We start from the raw sequence: 12,979 nt of genomic DNA on the forward strand, positions 1-12,979 counted from the left end.
CACATCATGTTTATGTCATTCGTGCATTTATGAATCAGTTAAGTCATGTATTCCATGCATTATATATGCATGTTCAGTGTGTAAGCTTAGTCCATTAGTTTCCTCAGCTTAACCAGTCTCTTTCTAGGACGAATGATCCCAAGGGGGAGATATTATAATACCCAATATTTCCCTAGCATAATTTAAGTCTCAATACATGAGTATTCATAAATATAAAATTTTCTAAATTCTTATTATTTCTCAGTTTAGAGCCCACCAAGTTGTGAGAAACTGAACTAGCTTTTCAACGATATAAAATTTGCCTTAATCTGATTACCGAGTAAGAAGTTATGGTGATTTTAAGTTTCAGTCTTAAAATATCCTGATTTGGGCCCATAGCGCATCACAGAGAAGTTTAAAATCACAATTGTCAAATTCTAGTGAGACTCCGCGATTCCACCACATTGCGGTGATGTCCTATCTCACAATTGTCCCTTTTCAGTGAGCCTCCGCGATAATGGCACATCGCAGAGGTGGCCAAAATGGAATTCCAAAGGCTTACCGCGATTTCACCATGTCGCACCAAACTTCCAGGTCCCAGTTGTCAATTTCTAATGGCTCGATGGGATATTACTGCGTTGCGCCAGAGCCAAAAATTGGGATTTCCAACTTTCAGTTTTGAGTTTTTAAATTCCCTTAAGGGTATTTAGGTCTTTTCCCATGGCCCCAATCAGCTAAAACATGAGATTTAACCCATTAGTGACCAAAATAATCATCATTTATTCAATTCCTCTCAAAATTGAAGATCCCCTTCTCAAGAACAAGAAACCCCAGCTCTCAAATTCAAGGCCAAATCTCAAGAAATCTCCATCAATCCTATCAAATTCATTAACTCAGGTATGTTAAATGTTCATTCATGGGTTCCTTTCACCCATGGAGTTCAAGTATCTGATTTTAATTACAAATTTATGATCTTTCTAAGTTACGCTATTTTTAAATTAAGTTTTCAACCATGAATCTCCATGAACTATGATTCTACACTATGTATGAATGGAATTATTTTTGTTATTCAATTCCCCATGTTTTAATGTTATCATTCATCGAATTAAATCATGATTTAGTGCTATTCATGTTGAATCCATGCTATTACTACAAGTTCCATAACATTCCTATGATTTGATTAAACTATGAACTACAAGTGTTTGATAAAATGCCTACAAGAATGAGTAGTTGATAAAGGTTTTCATGCTACGTCCTCTAAGTTTAATATTGTGTTACTATCTTTGCTTTTGAGTCCTGGGGGTATTGAATACCCAAAAATCATAGTTGTTTACTTAGTCTCATCTCAGTATCTTCAAAATAACTTCAAATTTTATTATTAGAGTTATTAAAACAGTCAGTTAAACTCAGAAAGTCAGTAACTAAGTGTCATTCTGTTGGGAGTAGGATTTAGCACCAAGTGAGTGTAGGGATGGTGGCTTCCCGGATGGATTGGCAGAGTCGCTAGTAGCAGTCCCTAAACTCCAGAACTACGTAGGCAGCATAGGATATGAGAAGTCACCCGTCAGTATAGGCTTGACTATCTAGCAGGGGTCACCCATTAGATTAGGCTTGACACCCTTCGTCCTTTGGGACAATACAGTATACCAGACTAGTGGATCCACATAGCCAGCGTTAGTACCCTTTGCACGGTATTAATACCTTTCCAACTGGGTTATAGGTTGGACCCTGATTAGCTCATATTAGGGCATTTTGGTTAGATGATAGCTCCCACAGTCTCAGTCCAGTAATCAGACCAGTAGTTCAGTCTCAATGTTGTTTTACCAAGGCTTACAGATATCAGTTATTTCAGTATTTCAATTTATAGATTTTTATTTAGTTCATGTTATATGCTTGGTCATGCATCCCCAGTATCTACAAATTTCACGTACCTTCAGTATTTACAGACTGTCATGCATACACAGTATTTATAGATTTTACATATTTTTAGTATCTACAGATTTCATGCTCTCTATTCAGCACTCCATGTTTTACATGTATGTTCAGATAATTATTATTCCTGTTCATGAAATCGTTTATGTCAGCCTACCTCATTTAGCATACTAGTACATTCAAAGTATTGATCGCATACCTTTCTTTTGCGCTATGATGTATTATATCATAGGTTCTGACACTCAGTTCCTGGATCACGCTTAAACTTCTCTGACTCTCAGCAGTAGCAGTGGTGAGTCCTCATAGTTTAAGGATAGATTATTTTACTTTATATCTTTAGTTAAGTAGTTAGTGGAGTTAGTTGGCGCCTGTCCCATCAACTCATAGTCAGTCAGTTTAGAGGTTTTCAGACATTACAGTTAGTTATTTGGTATTCAGACTTCAGTTGGCATGTTAGTCAGTTATTCAGATTTTCTTTATCTTATCAAATTCAGATAGTCATTTCTTCAGATTCAAAAATCAGTATTTGTTTCAGATATTAAAACCTTATAGCATATCAGTTATTCCTTCACATTTATGATTATTTTATTCAGTGCTCACGGTAGAAACCAGCTCATGGGTAAGGTTATGGTCCCTTGGGAGTGTAAGCATCGTGTGATGCCTAGGGTTTACTCTCGAGGCATTATAATAATTTTAGTTTTCCATGTGGATGTCACTGTAGAAGCTACTGCTGAACAACATAATATCACAGTTGATAATCCATAAACTGCTTTCAAAGAAGAAGAAAAAGTAGAGCCTGTCAATTTGGGAGAATGGAAGAATTACCCATTTAAAAGGTTCAACATCTCAGATGAGTCTCCAAAAAAATGAACAAAGTTGATCAAAGACTATTGTGAATGGATTGCCGATGGTCTGTTAAATCATCATGCCAGTAGGTACATAAATCATTTATAAAGATATTGATTTATACAATTCTTATTGTAAAAACATGACATTAACACATGTAAATCATGTAGAAAAAAAATGATGAACACTACAAAGTGAATGAATCGAGTTTTAGTTTAGATATGTTCAACTTTGTTGTTGGACATCCCGAAATGAAGGATTGGTTCTATTTGATGTCACATCCCCAAACTTGCTGGAATGATGAGAATTAAATGCCATACATATTACTATTAATTAATGCTTTATTTAATTTCATTTGTGTATTAATTTTACTGTCACATAATCTGAAATTTTCGATAATATGTAGCACATCGATGTCATTTTTACTACCTCCAAAAGAAGGCAAAGTTGCAAACACAAGAACAATACAAATACGCGACACATAATTATTTGTACAAAGTTTACGTCAATAATGCATATGATAGGTCTTGCCAACAACAGTCGAAAGTTTTCTGAATTGAGGAATGTTTAATCAATATCATCAAAGGTTTTAGCATTCCAGCTAGCTTACCTTGGCATTTGATCGATGAAGTATACATCCCAATCAATTGTGGTGATGAATTCTATTAGGTTTTGGCTGACGCCGTTCTAAAAGAGTGGCGTATCCAAATTTATGACTCAATGTCGGGAAGAAGATATTTTGGGCCGCCGTCTGAGATACAAAAGTTGTCTAAAATATTGCCTACTTACCTTGATATAAGTGACTTTGTGGACCAAAATATTCATACTGATTGATCAATGACTGAAATATACCGGGATAAAATGGGTAATTCATTTGATATAGAATATGTTAAAGAAATTGCTCAACAACCCATTGGTAGCCTGTAAGTATCATGAATTAGTTTTATTTCATAAATTTCACAACACTTACATTAATTGCAAGATATTGATTATCTAATTTTTACAAATGCAGGGATTGTGGTCATTTTGTTTCCTCTTACGCTGAGTATTTGTCCAATAGATGACAAGTACCAAATGATGGAATTGATGCTGAATTACTCCATAAAAGTTATGCTACTCTTTATGGAAATATGAAAAATCGAAAGCTCAGAAAATGTACGCAAGCAACATTAAAGATTCACGATGACCAAAACCAAATTCTATAGCACCGAATGAAGAACAACTTGTCCATATTGAGTAGATTTCATCTGTACCCATAATAATTTTTTTATATTTAATTTATTTGTTGAGTTATTTCATGTAATTTTTGAAGGCTTCAATTTATTTTATGTTGTCTATGAATTTAATTTAATCCTCAGATTTAAACTTATTAATTAAAATGAAATACTAGATTCAAATATCGCAACAGATAATACATCTGTTGTAACAGATAATTCATCTACTACAATAGATGAAATATCTTTTGGAAATTATTAGATAGATTTAGACATATGTTGCAACATATAGGTCATATGTTGGAAATTATCAAACAAGCCTTCCTGTTGTTTTGATTTGTTCCAATAGATTACCTATCAGTTACAACAGATAGACTATATGTTACAATAGATTGTATATCTGTTGTGATAGATAGACTTAGAAACACCTTCATAATGCAATAGATGACCAACTTACTACAACAGATAATCAATCTGTTAGAATAGATAGACTATCAGTTATAATAGATAGATTATCTGTTACAACAGATAGACAATCTCAACAGATAGACAATCTGTTGCATTATAAAAAATTCAACTTTCATTAAACATTAAAAATTGTCACTACATGTAAAGTAAAGTGGCTTCAAATAAAAAATTGTTATTGTGTTTATGTTTCTATGTCTTCTTCTTTATACACAAGCTCCAAGCGTCTAGTTAGTACTCTATAAGCCCTGACCTCCTGCATGTTTGCCACAGCATTGTCACACAAAGAGGTCATTGGATCTGAAAATTTTTATGCTGGTTAGCAAATATTCAATGTGTGCAAGCACGTATGACCCGCATGCTGCAACAGTTTTATTTTTAAAAGGTCCACATCCTTGTTTCGACCTTCAAAATCCCATGTTTTCTTCATCAACACTTCTGCTGGAAAATGATCCATCAATTTACTCTGCCTCAACAAGTTGGGAAAGAACTTCAACAGTGGCTGCATGTAGGTAAAATATGTCATTGTCAAAAACAAGTAAGTTGCAGTCATAAACCTTAATCTTTCCCTCCTCGAGTAATATCTCAACATCCAGAAAATGTTTGATGCCTATATTCATGACGGCAAGAATTCTCTTTGCCTTGGTCCAGATCTTGACGTATGGATACGGCCTCTTCTCTCTAACATAGTTAATCATATCTTCATCCCATTAAAACCTAGAAATTAACAAATCAAATCCCGGGCCATCGCGATTTGATGCTAGCATAATGAGCTCATTGTACCTATCCTTAAAATTATTGAAGAAGTTGAGGTCCATTATCCTATTGGCAGCATCATAAGTATTCGGTTATGCTAATTGCCTACCCCTCATGAGGCAGAGAATTTCATCAACATACTGTGGTATAAGAAGATAATTTTTAAATAGGTTAGTAATTGTAAAGAAGAAAAACATAGTGGAAAGATGCAATGAATGGTTCATCTATTACAGAGGGTTATTTGAATCTGTTCACAAATTACCCAGCTAACGCAACTTATGTAATAGATGGGTAATCTGTTACAACAGAACCATAACCAATTGCACCAGAATACCCATCTGTTGCAACAGATGACACATATATTGCATATCTTCTTCTTCATACAGTAAATTGAAAGCCCAAGGAAAGTCATATAATATGATCATCTTTGGGGATAGCTTTGTCATTAAATATTGGATTGTCAAGTTGTAGCTGTCATATCCCCAGGGATAATTGTGAATATATCAAAATCCTCAGCAAGCTCCAACATATCATCTTCATGACTTTGTTGATGTCTCTAGCCAATATAACAGAATGCGCAAACCAAACTATGCACAATTGCTCTAGGTACTTCTTTGGTATGGTTTTATACTTGAAATCTTGTATCAATGTTATGGATTTATAGCTATGTCCAGCAATGTCGAACAACTAATCTATTTTTTCATTGTGTTTGTTGGTTTTGGTGGGTGGTCGCTTGGACAATGCCTTCTCTTTATTAGATGGTGGTGGTTTGGCTATCATGCTTTCCTTGGACTTTCTGCGGGGTGTTTCCTTAATGAGAGGTTCTTTTGGATGATTGCATCTCAAGCCTGTCACTATGGGAAACTCGTTCATGCCAAAAAAAATTGGCATGCCACAGTAATTGATCCAGATTTTATCCATCTTTTTCCCCCTCCGTTGAATCTTTATCATCCCCCACATACTCCATCCTGTGCTTGAGAAGACTATGTACTATGCTTATTTAGAAACGGCAGTATGGTCCTCAGGAAGATCAAGAAAGCATCCAAAGTAGCTCTTCTTAAAATGTCCGTCTATGTTTTCATTCTTTATAGTATTTCTAAATTCATCAAAAGGTTTCCCCAGCTGACATTTAAGTACACGATCCTCAATTAGTTTTGTAGGGTCATTAATTGGCATCGCAACTTGAAACATGTCAATACTAATAGTTCTTACAAGATTATGTTGGGATTTCAATCTTAATTCACGCCCCATTGGTGATGCATTATCATCACATTGATCATCATCCGCTTTCGCACTATCTACTTCTTTCGCTTCTTGTTTATCTTTATGTTGATCAACATCCTCTTTCTTACTTTCAACTTCTTCCTCTTCTTGTTTATCTTCTTCTTCCTCTTCACTATTATTTTCCTCATCAACCTCTATATACCCTTCTCCTCCTCTCTCAATATTATTATACACTTTCTTCAGCTTCACTTTTGCCTGATGTTTAGAAAGTTTCTCTGAATCCATCTGTACTCTAGCCTTTTTTGTTAGGTGGTCAGAAGTTGATCCACTTTCACTTTTTTTTCTTTTGGGAGACATCTTTTAACTACAAACAATAAGAAAAGAAACATTAAATTACATTTGATGTCTACATAATTTTTTAAAAAGATAAGATAAATTACAATTAATTTTTATACGCCATATTATAAAAAAACATATTCCAATGGATAACCCATCAGTTGGAACAAACAGGGAATTTGTTCGAAGACCTTTAATATATCCCAACAGATGTTCCACCTGTTGCAATAGATGGACCACCAAGACCACCATCAAAACCACCACCAAGGCCACCAAGACAACCACCACCACCATTAACGCCACCAAGACCACCACGCCCTCACTAATGCCACCAATACCACCTCCAAGACCACAAAAACCACCAACATCACCACCAATGCCACCAATACCGAAACCAAGAGCACCGAAACCACCACCAAGACCACCAATAATGACACCACTATGAACAGCCACCACCAACACCATAAATACCATCCAACAATACCACAATAGTAAGCTAAACATCATAATAAAAAGTAGGGTTTTCTCAGGTTCTTCCAACGTTTTTAGCATCAAAACTCAAAATTATTAACCCATTCTCGAAAATAATACAACTAAAAGTCTTTTTACATCATTAACTAAAAAGTCCTAATTTTTAGAATAAAGAACAAATGTAAAACACTTCTTAAACTTTGTTACCTACAAAGACAGAGAAAACAACAAATACAAGCAAGAAATAAAGTCAAAAATAACAACTATGTGGTCGGAAATGGAAAGAAAATCAATCTATTTTGAAGGGTTGAGCAATTTGTTGAGTAGTTGTTGTTTGTATTATTGAGGGAGAAAGGAAAAAGCAAGAACTCAAGATTTGAAATGATAAAATATTTTTCCCGCAAATGGATGATTTGTATGAGTTGATTTGTATTTTAAAAATGAATGACAAGTTTTGAAATTGATAATTTGGTCTGAATTGATCTTAATTATTTTCTTAATAGAGATAATTTTTAACCGTTTCATCATAATAAAGTGTATTAAGCCCAACTAGAACACTGATGAATTTAGGTATTAGCTTAATAATAAGTTAATATGAATCATTTCAGCTCAGATTGATCGACTGATAACTCGGGAAGAGGGGAATATAATACCAACATCACGCAATTAAAAAGACTAAATTGAAATTCTAGTTAACCCTATGAACCAATTTCTAGTTCTAGCTAAATCAATTTAGCTATTATCTTAATAATAAATTAATATGAATTATTGCAACTCAGGTTGGGAGGAACGCAATACCAACATCATGAAATTGTAAAGACTCAATTGAAATTGTATTTGACCCTATGAACTCATCCCTAGTTCTAGATAAATCAAATTACGTAGTTTCTTAATAATAAGTTAATATGAATCAATCCAACTCAGGTTGGGAGAAATGCAAGACCAACATCATGCAATTGCAAAGACTCAATTGAAATTGTAGTTGACCCAATATAATTATCCCTAGTTCTAGATAAATTAATTTAGGTATTAGCTTGATAATAAGTTAATATGAATCATTTCAATTCGGATTGATCGATAGGCAACTTTGGTCAGGAGAAATGCAGTACCAACATCACTCAATTGCAAAAACTCAATTGAAGTTGTAGTTGACTTTATGTACTCATACCTAGTTCTAGAACAATCAATTTAGGTATTAGATTGATAATAAGTTAATATGAATCATTTCAACTCATATTAATCGATTGACGACTCAGGTCTAGAGAAACATAATACCAACATCACCCAATTGCAAATACTCAATTGAAGTTGTAGTTGACCCTATGTACTCATCCCTAGTTCTAGCTAAATTAATTTAGGTATTATTTTTATAATAAGTTAATATGTATTATTCCAACTCAGGTTGATCGATTGATGACTCAGGTCGGGAGAAACGAAATACCAACATCACACAATTACAACGACTCAATTAAAGTTGTAGTTGACCCTATGTACTCATCCCTAGTTTTAGCTAAATCAATTTAGGTACTATCTTGATAATAAGTTAATACAAATCATTTTAACTCAGGTTTATCGATTGATGACTTACGTCAGGAGGAATATAATACCAACATCATGCAATTATAAAGACTCAATTGAAATTATAGTTGACCCTATATAATCATCCCTAGTTCTAGCTAAATCAATTAAGGTATTATCTTGATAATAAGTTAATATGAATCGTTTCTACTCAAATTGATCGACTGACGACTCATGTAGGGAGGAACACAATACCAACATCACACAATTGTACTGACTCAATTAAAGTTGTAGTTGACCCTATGTACTTACCCCTAGTTCTAGATAAATAAATTTAGGTATTAGCTTGATAATAATTTAATATGAATCGTTTCAACTCAGATTGATCGATTGATGACTTAGGTCATAAGGAACGTAAGACCAATATCACACAATTGTAAAGACTCAATTAAAATTATAGCTGACCCTATGTACTTATCCTTAGTTCTAGATAAATTAATTTTGGTATTAGATTGATAATAAGTTAATATGAATCGTTTCAACTCAGATTGATCGATTGACAACTCAGGTCGGGAGGAACACAAAACCAACATCACATAATTACAAAGACTTAATTGAAGTTCCAGTTAACCCTATGAACTCAACCCTAATTCTAGCTAAATCAATTTAGGTATTAGCTTGATAATAAGTTCATATAAATCATTTTAACTCGAATTGATGGATTGATGACTCAGGTCGAGAGGAACCCAATACCAACATCACGCAATTATAAGGACTCAATGGAAATTATAGTTGACCATATGTACTCATTCCTAGTTCTAACTAAATCAATTTAGGTATTAGCTTGATAATAAGTTAGTATGAGTCATTTCAACTCAGGTTGATCGAATGGCGACACATGTCGGGAGAAATGCACTACTAACATCATGTAATGACAAAGACTCAATTGAAATTATAGTTGACCCTATGCACTCATCTCTAGTTCTAGATAAATCAATTTAGGTATTAGCTTGATAAAAAGATAATATGAATCGTTTCAACTCAAATTGATTGATTGATGACTCATGTTGAGAGGAACGCATACCAACATCACATAATTGGAAAGACTTAATTGATGTTGTAGTTGACCCTATGTACTTATTAATGAGTGGTGATTTTACCACTCACTTGCACTAAACATTTGTACATATTACCTTGTTTGGATGAATAAATGACAAATAATTGTATTTAATTACACTAATATCCACTCTTTGCAGGCATAAAAGTTGAAGAGGTGGAAAGATGTGGAATAGAGCTTAAAATAATCAAAAAGGAGAAGGAAGAGTCCAGCTAAAGAACTGCAATAGAAGAGCCTCAGGTACTGCAGTCACGGTCCACTGACAACAATCGCATAATTCAAGCTAAAAGTCAATCAAACAAGGTAACGTATAGCGGTCGCGGCCAAGTTGGAGCGATCGTAGCTCGTTGGAAATATTCAGCCTAAGGGCAAAATTGGAAATACACATGGTTGATCCCAATTTTGACAAACAGACTCAAACCCTAACCTCATGTATCATAATCCATCTTCCCTAATTTTTAGGTTTTATCTCTTAACTCCATAGTCTCCATTTTTGGAGAAGAAAATATTGTGTAAATTTTAGGTGAAGAATACATTGGAGACTTTCTAAGTGAAAAATTTTCTCAATACTAATGTTGCTATTGGGGGAGATGCAAGTTTTAAGTAACATTCTCTTAAATCTTCAACAATTTATTTCAATGGAGATTATGGGTATATGTATGCTTATTTATTTTATGGGTAGCTAAATCTCCCTCTTGGGGTTATGTGTGAATAGGGGTTAAAGTGTGTGTGGGTTGTTAATGTTAGCATCTATTTGGTAATTCATGTTTATAGATTTTATCATTGCTATGCTAATTTGGTTGGGATTGATGGGTAAAAGCCCCAAATACCCATATGGGTTTGATGAGTGAAAGCTTGAAGATCTAGAAAGTTCAAGGCCATCTTCTAAATAAGGGTTTTGGGTGAAGTGTAGGAATCCATATCATCCTTGAAAGGGGGATGTGGAAATTAAAGCAATGATAGGCAATTATGTGTGTAGTTTGCTAAATTTTCACTATCTTAGACATAAGGGTGAATGTGAGGTTGACTATACCATGGGTATCATCTAGAAATAGGGATGATTGGATTAAGGTTGTGGTTACAAATTATTGAACACACTATTAGGTATTCGAAAGAATTAATAGGTAAAAGTTTGGTGTTTCGTTGAAAGACTAACATCAAAATCCATAACCAAACCTACCCATATTTGTCTTACTAGTTTGATGTTGATTGCTAACACCCATATATCACTCCCTTAGTAATGCATAACGCCAAGGTCTGTTCATAATTGTTAAAACTCTAATTATTCATAAACCCTAGTTTATACTATAAAAACCTAAAAAGAAATATTAGTGTAGACACCTATATCCCCTATTTTTATGCTTTTGTATCATTGGTTTGAATTTATCTTGTATCTATTATTCTAAATCACTTTGATCGCCACTCACATTGTTCCTCGTGGATTCGACCCCAACTCTAAAGTTGGGTAAATATATTAACGACGATTTCCTTGCACTTAAATTGACGTGTAAGTTGAGCGTTATCAAAAAATGACACCGCTATTGGGGAATAATTTGGCGTATTAAGTTGGTTTTAAATTTTAGTTACTTGCTTGAATTCAAGCTTGTAAATATTTGTTTGTGATTTTCTTTGTTGTTGGTAGATTTTCTTTTATTTCTACTTTTTGCTATGGCATATTCCTAAAAATATGAATTTGGTGGTTGGAACCCCTATATTAACGATCTATGTCTTTATTGTGACAGACCATACTTCACGAGAGATTGTAACTATGCTCTCCGATCTAGATAGTATGGTTTTACCTCATGTGGAATTCAAGATGGACATAGGGATTATTGTCCAAATGCCCCCTCCCCCTTTTATACTAATCGCATGTCTAGTTTTTCTTATGAGATTGATAGTTCCTATGATGAGAAGAAGGAGGAGCGACAAACCGGACCCATTGGTTTTGGAGCAATGCTTCAAACTATTTTGGATTGGGTGACTATAACCAGTGAGAATGCATAATACATGCATAAATCTTATGGATGTTCGACTGGGAAAATGTCAAGGTAAGGGAATTGGGCAAGAACATCATTCTATCAAATCTCACAACCTATCCTATTTCCCAAGAGGAGGCTCATCAGGAAGATAAACCAAGCTACGATGATGAGCTTAGTAGAAAACACTCCTCGATGGCTTCCAAATCATCCAACTCATATGAGGAAGAAGAAGTCAAAATAAAATAAATGATACTAAAGTCAAGGGAAGAATTAAAGAAATTCTCTTATAATGACTCTAGTTCATTTTGGGGTGAAGATGCTTCAGAGGAGACCAACCCAAAATTAGGTGTTGGACCTTATTCAATGCACTTTTCAACATTATGCTTTGAAGATGTAATGAGGCTCCATTCTTTTAAACAAATGAAGGATTGTGGGATGATGGAGTCTGACTCTTATATTTTTGAGTTTGACATTCCGAAGGAGCACATGGAACCCCATTCATCAAATGCCAAGATGATCAACTTCTAAAGTAAAAGGAATGGCCTATTGATGTGCTTACTTTTACCCAAGGAGAAAATTTGGAAGTTTGATGCGAAATTGGATAAAAGGTTCAAATCTTCCAAATGGCGAGATCAAAAATTGCTAGCCATATCCTCGCCTCGTCCAAGCCTCATCATGGAAGATCTGAATCTTCTGTCCCTCTACCGCTCATTGCAATTTGAACAAAAATTAGGATAGAGATTCATCTCTTCTAAGTGGAGACACAAAATAAGAGGCAGAGGCATCGTGCCACAATATTAAATGAAGTGCTCAATGGGAGGCAGCCCATCACGCCACAAAAAGTGGCAAGTATCTTTTTTATTCATGTATGATAGAGTAGAATTAATCTTTATTTTTGTTCATGCATAATCCATGAGATGTTAGTGCTAAAGGAAATTTTGCTCGAATTTGAAAGAGAAATGTGTGAAATTGGCAGGTTTGGACTGAGCAGGAAATATGGAAAACCTGGTTGTTTGGTCTCAGTTACCACGACCGCGGTCCGTGCCACCACGATCGCTGTCAATTCAATTTTAAAAAAAAACATCCGACTGCCCATTTCCCCCATACTTTTCTTTTAGTTTCTCTCAAAAATTCTCTCCAAT

This window comes from Capsicum annuum, chromosome 1 (genome assembly GCF_002878395.1).
Source record: "Capsicum annuum cultivar UCD-10X-F1 chromosome 1, UCD10Xv1.1, whole genome shotgun sequence".
Classification (NCBI taxonomy): Eukaryota; Viridiplantae; Streptophyta; class Magnoliopsida; order Solanales; family Solanaceae; genus Capsicum; species Capsicum annuum.